The sequence below is a fragment of the Cornus florida genome, unplaced genomic scaffold (genome assembly GCF_030987335.1).
Source record: "Cornus florida cultivar Cherokee Brave unplaced genomic scaffold, ASM3098733v1 CherokeeBrave_3.0.0_Hap2_Chr01, whole genome shotgun sequence".
NCBI classification, from domain to species: domain Eukaryota; kingdom Viridiplantae; phylum Streptophyta; class Magnoliopsida; order Cornales; family Cornaceae; genus Cornus; species Cornus florida.
The window spans coordinates 70,985,575-70,999,037 of NW_026775571.1; the positions used below are offsets into that span (position 1 = coordinate 70,985,575).

The 13,463-nt window shown below is 41.4% G+C and overlaps 2 pseudogenes; both read left to right on the forward strand.

Moving 5' to 3' along the window:
* The window catches only part of LOC132299852 (DNA-directed RNA polymerase II subunit RPB2-like), a 71,731-nt pseudogene extending 60,259 nt beyond the window's left edge, over positions 1 to 11,472 (forward strand).
* A 148-nt stretch (positions 11,473 to 11,620) lies between these two features.
* LOC132299859 (DNA-directed RNA polymerase II subunit RPB2-like) overlaps positions 11,621 to 13,463 on the forward strand; it is a 61,116-nt pseudogene continuing 59,273 nt past the window's right edge.

The window sequence follows — 13,463 nt, forward strand, 5'->3', positions numbered from 1 at the left end:
CCACTTATCTTGCTTAAGTGCCTGGCGCTCGGCTAGAATGCCACTTGCCACTTGGCTTTAAGTTTTTAGCAAGTGTCTGGCGTTCGGCTTATAGTGCCAGCTGCCACTTATCTTGCTTAAGTGCCTGGCGCTCGGCTAGAATGCCACTTGCCACTTGGCTTTAAGTTTTTAGCAAGTGTCTGGCGTTCGGCTTATAGTGCCAGCTGCCACTTATCTTGCTTAAGTGCCTGGCGCTCGGCTAGAATGCCACTTGCCACTTGGCTTTAAATTTTTATAGTAGACCGTTGGAAAAGAAAGTTATTTTTTGTAAATTTCAGTAACTTGCTCATTCATACGTATTTGATTGACAACAAACAACATCCAATTAAAGCCGGAACTTAGCTTTTATTGGTAGTACCTCTTCAGAGACGTGGCGTTCCAGGGCTTGCTGACCAACCTTCCCGCCATGGTTTCCAACGTATATGCCCCCTTGCCAATGACTTCTGCAATTCTGTATGGGCCTTCCCAGGGTGGCATCATTTTTTTGACCATCCCCACCTTTCTTTTCAGAACCAGATCGCCAGGGGCAAAATCCCTGTGTTTTACTCTCTTGTTGTGACTATTCGCCAACACTTACTGATACGATGCTAACCTTATAGCCGCTGCGTCCCTCCTTTAGTCTATCATATCGAGGTTCAATCTTAACATCTTGTCGTTCTGATCTCGACTCCATGCTAAGCTTCTGATAGTGGGGACTAAATACTCAACCGGTATAACTGCCTCGGTACCATACGCCATTGCGAACGGGCTCTCCCCAGTCGGCCGCCTTGGGGTGGTTCTGTAAGCCCATAGAACGTTCGGGAGTTCATCCAACCACTTCCCCTTATGATCTTCCAGCTTCTTCTTAATGCAGGCGAAAATGGTTCTGTTTGTGATTTCTGCTTGTCCGTTGGCCTGAGGATGACTTACTGCAGCCAACTTCTGGTTGATTCCATACTCCTCCAGTAGCTTTCTTACTTGCCTGCTGTCGAGGTTTGTGCCATTGTCCATGATTATTGATCTGGGAACACCGAAACGGCAGATAATATTGTTCCAAATAAATCGTCTCACATGAGTCTGAGTCACGCTAGGATATGGTTCTGCTTCCACCCATTTAGTGAAGTAATCCGTGGCCAGTAACACATACTTGTTCTGAGCTCTTGCAGTTGGCAGAGGACCGACCACATCCATCCCCCATTGCGCGAAAGGCCATGGCGAGGCCATTACGTGCAATTCCTCAGGTGGTTGGTGGATCAATGGTCCATATCGTTGGCATTTATCGCACCTTCGAGAGAACTCCTCCGCATCTCTTGACATGTTTGGCCAGAAATACCCTTGTGTCATTGCTTTATGCGCTAACGATCGCCCCCCAGAATGATTGCCACACACACCCTCATGAATAGCTCGCAATACCTGCTGCGACTCCGCGGGGGTGACACATTTCAAGTATGGGCCAGAGTAGGACCTTCTGTACAGCTGGTTACGCACGATGGCGTACTTTGCAGCATTCTTTTTGAGTCTCCTAGCTTCATCCCTTTGCATAGGCAAAACGCCATCTCGAATATAGGTAATGATGGGGTCAATCCAACTCGGTTCATACGGTATGACGTTGACTTGCCAAGGGTCAGAGTCCAACGGTTCTTCGAAAATAGATGGCTGGGTCACTATTCCTACTGGAATCACCCTCGCCAATGTTTCACCGTAACTCGAAGCACTACATGCTAACCGGTCTGCATCTGTATTCTGTTCCCTCGGCAGCTGTATGAATTCAATCTTTGCAAAGTCCTTGGCTTTATGCAGAACGGCAGAACGATATGCCCCCATCGTGTCATCCTTGGTCGCGTACTCACCATTTACCTGCCGAACAATCAGCTGCGAATCACTATACACTGTCAAACTTTTGATCTGTAGCTCTCTGGCCAACTTTAATCCATTTAGCAACGCCTCGTATTCCGCTTCATTATTGGTGGCTCGGAACTCAAGTCTGAGTGCTTGGCTCAAGGAGGTACCCTCTGGGGTTTGCAGTTTGATCCCAATTCCAGCCCCCATCTGGTTAGAGGAGCCATCCACAAAAAGTTTCCAAGAGCCGCATCTAAGGTCTTCTTCCGTATCTTCGGCGTCACATTCTAGCAGGAAATCGGCCACCGCTTGCCCTTTAACAGCTGTTCTCGGCTCATACGTTATGTCAAATGAACTCAACTCTGTGGCCCACTTTGTCATTCTGCCCGAGAGCTCTGGCTTGTGCATAAGCGTTCTGATTGGGAAAGTCGTTAGAACAGCTATGGGGTGGGATTCGAAATAATGCCTCAACTTTCTTTTTGCATTTACAAGTGCAAGTACCACCCGTTCGGCCTTTGAGTATCTTTTTTCTGCCTCCGTCAGTGTTTTGCTTACATAAAATACCGGGTATTGCACCCCTTCCTTGCAACGAATCAGAACGGCACTCGTCGCGACACCAGATACTCCAAGATATAGAAATAACTTTTCTTCCGGATCTGGGGCTGACAGGACTGGTGGATTCTGCATATATTCCTTCAAATGAGTCAATGCTTGTCGTTGTTCATCCCCCCAGACCTGCCTTCCATGGCTCCGAATCGTGTCAAAGAATGGTTTGCAGTGATCTGACAATTTTGAAATAAATCGACTTAATGCAGCTATTCGTCCTGTGAGGTCTTGCACCTCTCTGATCGTCTTTGGCTCGGCATTCTTAATCAAAGCCTCTGCTTGAGCGGGGCTAACTTCGATGCCTCTGCGGTTGACCACGTGTCCCAGAAACTGTCCAGAACTCACACCGAACGAACACTTGGTTGGATTGAGCCTCATCCCTTATCGCTTTAGTACATCAAATACATCTTGTAGATGCTTCAGATGATCATCCTTCTTTCTACTCTTTACCACCATATCATCAATATAGGCTTCCACAATCTTACCCATTTGATTCTTAAAAACTTTGCTAACAAGTCTTTGATAAGTTGCTCCCGCATTCTTTAGTTCGAAAGGCATAACTCTGTAGCAGTATGTTCCTCGCTCGGTGACAAAAGAAGTTTTTTCTTCATCTGCGGGGTCCATAGGAATCTGATTATAACCTGAATAAGCGTCCAGAAAGGTTAAACGCTCATACCCAGTGGTGGCATCCACCATTTGATCAATCTTAGGCAGCGGGAAGCTGTCCTTCGGACAGGCTTTGTTCAAATTGGTGAAATCAATGCATACTCGCCATTTCCCATTCTTCTTCTGCACAACAACGACGTTGGACAACCAATCAGGGTAGTGCACCTCTCTGATAAATCCCGCATCAAGCAGCCTATCGACTTCTTCCGCTATGATCTGATTATGTTCTGGAGCAAATCTTCGCTGCTTCTGTTTCACTGGTTTGAAATTAGGATTGACATTCAGGGAATGACAGGATACGGAGGGACTAATTCCAGGCATGTCTAGGTGACTCCATGCAAATACGTCGGCATTGTGGGACAAGAAATCCACTAGCTCTTGCTGCTCTTCTCTGGTCAGTCTTATACCTACTCTGGTAGTTCGTTCTGGCCTGGACTGATCGATCTGCACATCCAGAAGGGGCTCCTCGGTCAAGTCGACTGACTCCTCCACCCTATTCTGCTCGAGCGGAGGTTCCTGTAATTGCTATCTGGGGCTTGCCGAACGGACGGGCGCCTTTCCTTTCCCAGCATGCTTTAGTGTGACGGAATAACACTCTTTGGCTGCAACCTGATCCCCCCGGATGTCTATCACTTTATCTCCATCGGGTCCGAGGCACCTCATGACCTGATGCAGAGTTGAGGGTACACCTTGGACTCTGTGAATCCATCCTCTTCCCATCAGGAGATTATACGAGGGGTGAATTTCCACAACCACAAAAGTTTCCATAAGAGCTCGTTCTGCAGCTTGAACTTCCACTTCCACCATCCCGACGGGCTCCACCCTCTTCCCATCGAACCCTAACAAGGGATTTCCAGTGGGCTTGAGCCTCTCTGGTTTAATCTCGAGCCTGTCAAATGTGTCCCTCGGCATGACATTCGGACTGCTCCCAGGATCGATCAGAACTCTGCGCACCAAGCAATCTGCCACTGTCAAACTGACTACCAACGGGTCGTCATGAGGCAGTTGAACACGCTGCAGGTCTGTCCAGTCGAACTTTATCTGCATCGACGGGCTCTGCTGGTGTAGAGTATTCACACTGCCGACCCTTTTTTTCATCTGCGCCTGCCGCAGGCGCACCCGGAGCAGCTCATCTGACTCTTCACTAGGCTCGGGTCGACCATGGATAGCATTGATTATACGAACTGGTTGTGAATTGTGGGAGCTTTGTTTATGACTCCTCTTTATTTGTTCCACCGGTCGATTCTGCTCTATCGCCGAACCTTGAACATAACTCGCGAACTCCCCTCTAGCTATCAACATCTCCACTTGCCTCCTCAGGTTCCTGCATTCGTTAGTCTGATGACCGAAATCAGAATGAAAAGCACAATGTTTAGTTTGATCCCTCTGTTCGATGGGTTGCCTAATTGGCAGTGGTGGATGAAACTTATCTTTGTTCTCCTGATACAGCCTCGCCAGAGTGACCTTTAGCGGAGTAATCAGCTCTTCCTCCCTGGACCTTTTTTCTGCCTTCCAAGAGGTCTGACGTTGCGGCTGAGCCTGCTTCTGCCTGATCTTTGCCTTGGACTTTTCCTCGGTCGACACAAGCGACGTTGTCCGAGCATTAGCTGCCTCCTCTTCTTCTAGGCGCACAAAACCATCGGCTCTTTCATTGAGTTCATCCATAGTAGTCGGCGTGTTCACTACCAGACTGGTGTGAAACGGAGTTCCGCGTGTCATGGCTAACTTGAAGGCTTGAACTGCTGTAGAAGGGTGGCATTCGATCACCATACTCTTAGTGAGATTAAACCTGGTAAGAAAGGCCTGGAGACGTTCATCCTTGTGCTGCCTCATCGTGAATAGGCTCGAGATGTCCTTCGGCGGGCGCTTGTTCCAATAGTACTGGCTTATGAACCGATCGCACAGGTTTCGGAAACTACCAATGGAGCTCCTAGGCAAGTTTTTGAACCAGCTGAGCGCCGGTCCGGCTAGGCTTGTAGGGAAACATTTGCACATTAAAGAGTCGTTTTCCGTATTCAGGGCCATTTTCAACTGGATATGATACACATGATCGATCGGATCGGTCGTTCCGTCGAACAGAATAAAGACTGGCATAGCAAACTTCCTTGGATGCGGGGCATTCAAGATCTCGTCGGTGAATGGTGAATCCACCATCCGAGCTGCGGATCGGAGAGCTTCATTCTCTCTCTGGAGTCCAGCGGTAGCTCTGTGAGTTACGGTTCTGCCCTCCGAACCGTGATGAGTGATAGTAACCATGGAGGGCCGGTAAGACGGATCGAGCGACCGTTCCTCTATGAACTCTCTTTGCTAAGGCGACGCTACTCGACGGCGATCAACCTCCATCACTTCCTCTCGGTCGAACCTTTCCCGATGCGGATCAACGTGAGTCGATCCTTCGTGATCTTCAACTCGACGAACATTTGGCGGCAAATTGTCCATCATCCTTTCATCACGGTGGTGAGCTGACTGATTGTTCTCGTCCTGTTCGCCTTGATGCGCGATATTAGATTGAACACCTCCTTCTCCGACCGGAAGTGGATGCGAAACCGCAGGTATTTGCCGATGTTGCATTCCAGCTTTCAATTCTGCATTCTCTTTTTTGAGAGCTTCAATCAAGTTCATCAATTCCTCAAGCTTTGTTTGCTGGACAGCCTCCATCGGATTGGAGCTTTCACCTATCATTATTCCCGAACAGAGTAAAGGCATTAATCTCAAGTTCGCGAGTAGATCCGAGCTTTGTGAGTAGGAATTTTTAGATCTGGCTTCTAATTCTCCGAATTATGCTCACTGTTTATAAGATCTGAATTGTCTGAACTCTAAATCCGTCAGATCCTGCCACAATCGAACAACTCGTTGTTGCGTAGATCTGAAGTCACTCCTGCCAAAGCTTCAAGAATTGTAATTCCTCCAGAGTAGGTCACAATCGCTCAGATCTGGATCCAAATCCCAAAGATCGAGTCTCGATCAACCGAATTGGTTTGAATCCACTCGATATTCCTCATTGATCAACCAAACTTCCATGCGTTTCCCACAGACGGCGCCAATTGAAGATGCAAGAAATTCGTCCCCCTCTTTCTCTCTCTAGAATTCTTACACCTCAACTCGAAAAAGATCCCCTCCCTTTCCATTCCTTATCCTATTTATAGATATTTACAAGATATTTACAAGATATTTACAAGATATTTACTGATTGCTGGATCTGGGCCTATTCCTCCATAAGTCCTGGTCACCTTTGATGGGCTTACTCGCGTTCGGCCCATATGGCAGTGTCTTTATATGGGCCGACCCAGCTGTACGGACTGAATGTAGTGTTTGCAAGTCGGATCCGGCCCATGTCGTCCGGGGCCTCCTCACCCACATATATCAACCACAGGTCCACAACACAATTAAAAACAATTAAACACGAATTTGATTGATTATAATAAAAAATAAATTACAGATGGCTTACAATTAAAACAGGTTTAATAAAAGTTCCAAATTAGTATATACATGGCCAAATCCAAATTGGAATAGGAAACTAATTATGTGGGTGCGTGACTGTATATACTCAGAATGGATTTATACAAAATGGGTATTCTAAAAGTAATTATGTGTATGTACATATCTAAAACTAATTTTGTATATTTGTATGTATATATATTACAAACTCATTATGGGTTCAAACAAAATGGGTATTCTAAAACTAATTATGTGTGTGTACATATCTAAAACTAATTATGTATATTTGTGTATATATATATATATATATATATATAGTAGAAACCCATTCTCAGTTCAAACAAAATGGGTATGTAAATATATATGTATATATATAGTTCCGTTCAATTGCTGTGCAAGGAGCAATATACGTGACTTTTATAAGTTTGAGTGTTTTAAATAACATTAAATATCTTATAATAAGGAGGTATTAATAATGAAAAAACTAAATAAATAGTTCTACTAAAATCGTTTGAATATAAAAGAGTGAGAGTAGTGGAGTCCTTCTATTACGAAAAAAATAAAAATAAAAAAATTATCTATTAGTACAAAATTTTTGACAGAAAACTCACATGTTTTTTTTTTTTTTTTTTTCTAGCTCTTTTCTCTTTCTCTATTCATAATTACTAAGTCCTCCCATATTGTATAAACAAAAAATAATAAAAATAAAAATACTTCCTTAACGGAATTGAAAGGAGAAAAAGAAAAAATTTGCTAAGTCTATTTTCTTTTTCTATTGGGTAGAGTTATTCCATAAAAGTTAATATTTTAGAGAGAAAAGAGTCCTCCTAAAAATAAAAAACTGACTACTAACTTGTTACTTTACAATTAAGCAATAAAGTTCTGAACTTTGGAAAAATACAATATTGTCTCCTTTTAAGATCTTATTAAATTTTTTATGAAAGTCATGAAACCTAATGTGAACAGGCCACCTTAACTAATTGACGAATGACATTTTTTTAATTTATAAATGTTCCACACTTCCTCTATATGTACAGAAGAAAATTTGTAAGTAGCTCCAGGGGCTAGTGTTTTTGAGCGAGACAAATAATGGGTAACAAATGTGAACCTCAATACCAGCATTTTCCAAACACAAACATAACCACCAGTAGTTAGCCCTCCAGACGGTTACAAAGTGTAAGAAATTCTTTTATGGGCTGCCCAATGGAGAGAGTTAAAAGTAAACATAAAAGTAACCGTTGTATATAAAATAACGGCACTCAGCAATACCAGATTCAAACCTGGTAATAGAGCCTCAAGCTGTAACTGAGACTCCATTAAGATTGTGGGGAGGACGAGGTGGAGGCTTGATGTGTCACGACAGTAGATTTTGTCCGCTTTGCTCTGGGCGATTACGGTTTTATGGTCAACACATAAATGCCAAGAACTTCTCTAACAAAAAGAAGGAAAGTCCCATTCAATCCAAGCTCTTCTTGCAGCAGCATAGTCCTTCAGATTCAGCAAAAGAATTCTAGCCCTGATAAAGACACAAATTTTGTTCAGAACAAAGGATTGGGATTTGGGAAGGACAATTTACGAAGGAATGCAAATCCGGAGAGGAAACAGGTGGAATGAACTTCCACCTCGGATTGGAAAATGGGTTACAGATAATATGGAACCAAGTGGATGGCGAAGGGATTGGAGGATGGGAATGTGGGATAGGTGTTCGACAATATGTCTGAGAGGAAAAATAATAATAATAATAATAATAAATAACACTTACAAAATTTGCTTCCATTACAAAGCCAAGGACGTCCAAGTTGAGCATACTGGTCAAATTCAAGTGGGTTAAAATTTATTCTAGCTTCTGGTTTGCTTAAGCTTAACTTAGTATTCTCAAACTCCAGTACTTCAAGACCTTTATCACATGTTATCTGACCCTGTTTTGGCCTAGTTCAAATATGTGTAATAGTGTTACTTACCCTATTCTTGGGGCAATGAGATCAAGCATTGATTCTCAATCCAAAGGGACCTTGCTACACCATCCTGTTTCAGTTCTTCAGTGGTCATTCCTGCGCGCTTTGAAAAAAATATATTATGAACTAGGTTTTGGTCGCGCTGCTAGTGCATCCTTTTGCAATACCGTCCATGGTTGCATATTGGTCTAAAGGATTATATGCATTACTTTCTCCCCTACGCCAATCCAGCTATAAGCTGCCGTATGATTTCACTGAATATGGCCGTTGCAGTCGAACATTATTTATCGTGGAGAAACAAAGACTTCTTATAAAAAAGAAAGATATCCAAGTGTTACAACAAAAGGTATGTTCAATTAAAGTTATTGACATATGTTTTGGCAAAATGTATATCCTCAATGATACCAAAGGTATATCTTTATTTCAGGAAACCCCAGAAGAGGGTGGTTGGCATGATCTTGTAGCAAAGGGATGTATAGAGACACAGAGGCAGAAGAGACTACTATGATTTTCATGACAATTAATGTGAGTATCCAAGAAACAGTTTCAGTTTGGCTCAAACACCTGTCTCGAATTATTGTGTTAATCAACCGTCTCTTCAAGATATAATGGAACATTTACTAAATGTTAATGTTAATTGCTCCAGGATCTTGTAAGTGCGAGGCTTAATCCACTTATTCTGAACCTTATACCCATTGTGAAATACATCCATCGTTGATATTGGGTGTTTGTGTTTCAATTATACCATCTCCCGACCACAACCAAGTAAGTTTATCATTCTGATGACTTTTATCTGATGAAAACATATTTTCTTCCCTATCGTACTTATTTGTTATTTTTGCATTCAGTCTCCACGTCATACATATCAGTCAGCTATGGGTAAGCAAGCCATGGGAATTTATGTCACCAACTACCAATTAAGTATGGTATGAAATTGTCTTGCTCCCCTTCTTTCCCTTTTTCTCTATTTTTCTTCTAAATTTGAGCTTTTCTTATGCATATTGTCTTCTATGACGAGTTAGGATTACTTATTATTCTCTAAATCTTTCAGGACACGTTGACCTACGTTCTCTACTATCCTCAGAAGCCTCTTGTTACTACTCGAGCCATGGAGCACTTGCACTTTAGGCAGCTACCTGCTGGCATTGTAAGTTCTTGCTTTTGTAGCAATAACTTTGGTAATGGTTCTGACAATCTTTTCTGTGTCTTCCTTTCTGATTTAGAATGCCATTGTTGCCATAGCCTGCTTCTCTGGATATAACCAAGAAGATTCTGTTGTTGTGAACCAGTCATCAGTAGATCGTGGATTCTTTCGGTCACTATTTTTCCGATCATATAGGTAATTAAATTTATATTTCTTTTCCCATAATGTTTTTGCACGTTAATTTCTTTGCTTGTTTGTAATTTCTCTTTAAGGATCAGAGATATTGCATTAATAATTTTCTTTTCTGTAGGGATGAAGAGAAGAAGATGGGGACACTTGTTAAAGAGGATTTTGGACGTCCCGATAGAGCTAATACCATGGTAAGTGCTGAGTTTGTATACTGTTGGTGCTCTCCAGCTTGTGTGAAACTGGCATTTATCTGAGGAACTGTTTTCCTGGGCATGCGACATGGTTCCTATGATAAATTGGACGACGATTGTCTTGCCCCTCTTGTGAGTTTATGCAAATTTGTTTGGTTCCACGTTCTTTCCTGCTTGATTCAAATATTCTAAAATTGAGCTATCATTCTATATTAGGGAACAAGAGTTTCAGGTGAGGATGTAATTATCGGGAAGACCACTCCTATTGCTCAGGATGGTGCTAAGGGACAAGCTTCACGTTACACAAAGTGTGATCATAGCACAAGCTTACGCCACAATGACATTGGGACGGTGGATTAGGTGTGCCTTACTTTAATTTTCTCTTCCTGTCAAATTTGGCTGCTGTTGTATGTTCCATTTAGGCTAATAGACCATACAATGAATTTTATCAAGAAAGAATATTAAATCAAGTTTGTTCTTCTTTCAATGCTGAATCTTGGCTTCTTTTTATATTAATTTTCTGTTCTTGGCTTAATTTTATGGTACTTTTGTAGGTGTTACTAACAACAAATGCCGATGGGTTGAGATTTGTGAAAGTAAGGGTGAGATCTGTTCGGATACCTCAAAACGGCAATAAGTTTAGCAGTAGGCATGGTCAAAAGGGAACAGTCGGCATGACTTACATGCAAGAAGACATGCCATGGACTGTCGAAGGCATCACCCTGACATTATTGTGAATCCGCATGCTATCCCATCTCGAATGACAATTGGGCAGCTTATTGAGTGCATCGTGGGTAAAGTTGCAGCTCACGTGGGGAAGGAAGGAGATGCTACTCCCACGGATGTTACAGTGAGTTGTACTCTCTCAGAATTTTCTTCTTCTTCTTCTTCTTCTTCTCTATCTCTTTCTCTTTTTCTCTTGATAGGTAACACAAACCACCCACTTAGTCTTAATTGGACCTAAACCCTCAACCTCATTTTTGAGAGGTGGAGGAGATGCACTTAAGCTAATGTTTGGATATACTATCTAAAAATCATGGCTCATGAGATTCTGAAATAAAAGCACTTTCGCATCTTTAAACAAGTCTATACATTTTTGTATTGGTTGGGGATAGAATGCATGGCCTCTTACATTAGTAGAGGATTTGTTAGTAAGCTCAAGAGCTCCACTTGGTGGGATGATGGTGGCAAATCCAACTAGAATAAGGTTTGTTTGGTAGAATCCATATTTGTCTGTTGGGTTGAATCCGTTGTAGAGGAAATCAATGGATTGAGAAGGCACAACATTATCAAAAAGGAGGGAGAGAAGAAGAGCTACGTAAATGGGAGCGGCCATGGAGTTTATAAACCTACTCTTGGGGTTATGAGATCAAGCATTGATTCTCAATCCAAAGGGACCTTGCTACACCATCCTGTTTCAGTTCTTAAGTGGCCATTCGTGCACGCACTGAAAAAATATATTAAGAACTAGGTATTGGTCGCGCTGCTAGTGCATCATTTTGCAATACCGCCCATAGTTTCATATTGGTCTAAAGGATTATATGCATTACTTTCTTTCCCTGCGCCAATCAAGCTATAAGCTGCCGAAGGATCTCACTGCTAATTAAGTAACCTAGCTTCAAGCAGTACTTGAATAGCCAAGGGTCTTTTAACATGCAACTTAAAAGAAACACTAAGAATCACCTGAGTAAAATGGTTGCGAGGAATCAAGGAAAGATGGGCTGGCAAGTGGCTGTATTTGAGGAACAGAGGGCCTTCTTGCAGCCAATTGTTAGTCCGGAAGAGAGTTTCTGAACCATTTTTATCCCTGCTTTTGATTAAGAAGGGCATTGCTAAGGATCTCAGCTGAAGTAGCTTTTTCCATATCAACTGCTTTGTTGAGGTATGCTAAAATCCCCAAAATATCTCCTTCTGATTAAGTATTTTGTTTGAGTCATAGTTTGTTCTGAGTATTTGATACAAGTTTCCACGTATGTTTTAAAATTGCATCTCTGTTTTGTGTTTCCAAGCTAAGAAAGCCTAAACCACCATTTCAAATGTTGAAGTAGACTTCACTGGTGACACCACTTGACCAATGAATTGGATTGGCATAGTTTATTCGGTGTGTCTTTTCCGTTTACATAGCATAGCTCATTATTAAATAGTTTTCAAATTTAGCTTTTTCATGAATTGATCATTGGAGTTAATTAAGTCTTAAAAGGACATTCTTCTCCATTAACTGGTAATGATAAACCAAGATGACTCTGGTATTGTTAAGACACCCCAAGGAAACACCAAAATCAGCATAATAAAATTGTTATGCAGCCCCCTTGAAGCAAAGCAGTTGATGGTGATAGGTTGTATACTTTTGTTTTTGGTTTTTGTTTTTTTTTTTTTTTTTTTTTTTTAGTGCTGACGTTTTCTACCTTTGTTACATATTTGAAGTTGTCAAAATTTATATGTTTGCAGACCCATAAGAGTGAGATTCTTTATTTTAGTATTCATTTACTTGCAGAATAAAAGAAGTGGAAGCCCCATAATTGTGAGATTTGATCGAGTCAATATATCTTATGCCAAACAATTTTCTAATAAATTATAGACTAGAAGAAGAAAGGCATTATAGAAAAGGAGATTGTGTTATATATTGATCAATTTAAAGGTACACGGAAAACAATAAAAGATTAATACATAATTTTCTTTATTGAACACCCATGAATGTGATAGAAGGTGCAGGGTGCATTACATCGATCAATGTGGTTTGGGCAAGGGCAAACAAGACTACCTTAGATATAGTGAAATTGAAAATCTGCCCGAAGTAGTTGGGTAAAAAATTGTTATGTTTAACTGAATGATGGACTTCTGATATAAAATAGTCATTGATTAGTTGCTTTAGTTGGTTGGTCAAGATAACGTATGTTAATAGTTTCACTGAAGGTGGAAATTGAAGATCTTTGTGATTTTAGTGTGAAGTAGCTTTAGGTGGTTGGTTTTGTAATTTGTTTTTCCTGTGTTCCTGGGTGGTTCTTGGAAAAGCCTAATATTTTTTTTGTTAATTTGGCTGAACTGAAATTATGGTTTTGCTTAAGATAATTGGTTAGTTGTTTTATGACTATATGGTTCTGTAACACTGGCAATCCTGGGTTGCTTTTAATGAACCTATGAGACAAAGGATGTAAAGATTCATCATTGTTTGATTGTAATTGTAATTTAAGTTTTACCAGAATCTATTGTATTTATTGGTTAGTTAATGCAATTGTATGTGGGAGATAAAATTCGGTAATTGTTTGATGGGAAGCAAAAATGAAAACAAATTTTGTGTTGGTCTGAGTTCTTCTTGCCTAAGAAGCACGGACAATTCTATGGAGCTTCCATGTTTGTGACATTTTTAGACACTTTTAGACACGTGTTTGAACTTGTCCTCGACTATAATTTCCAAAT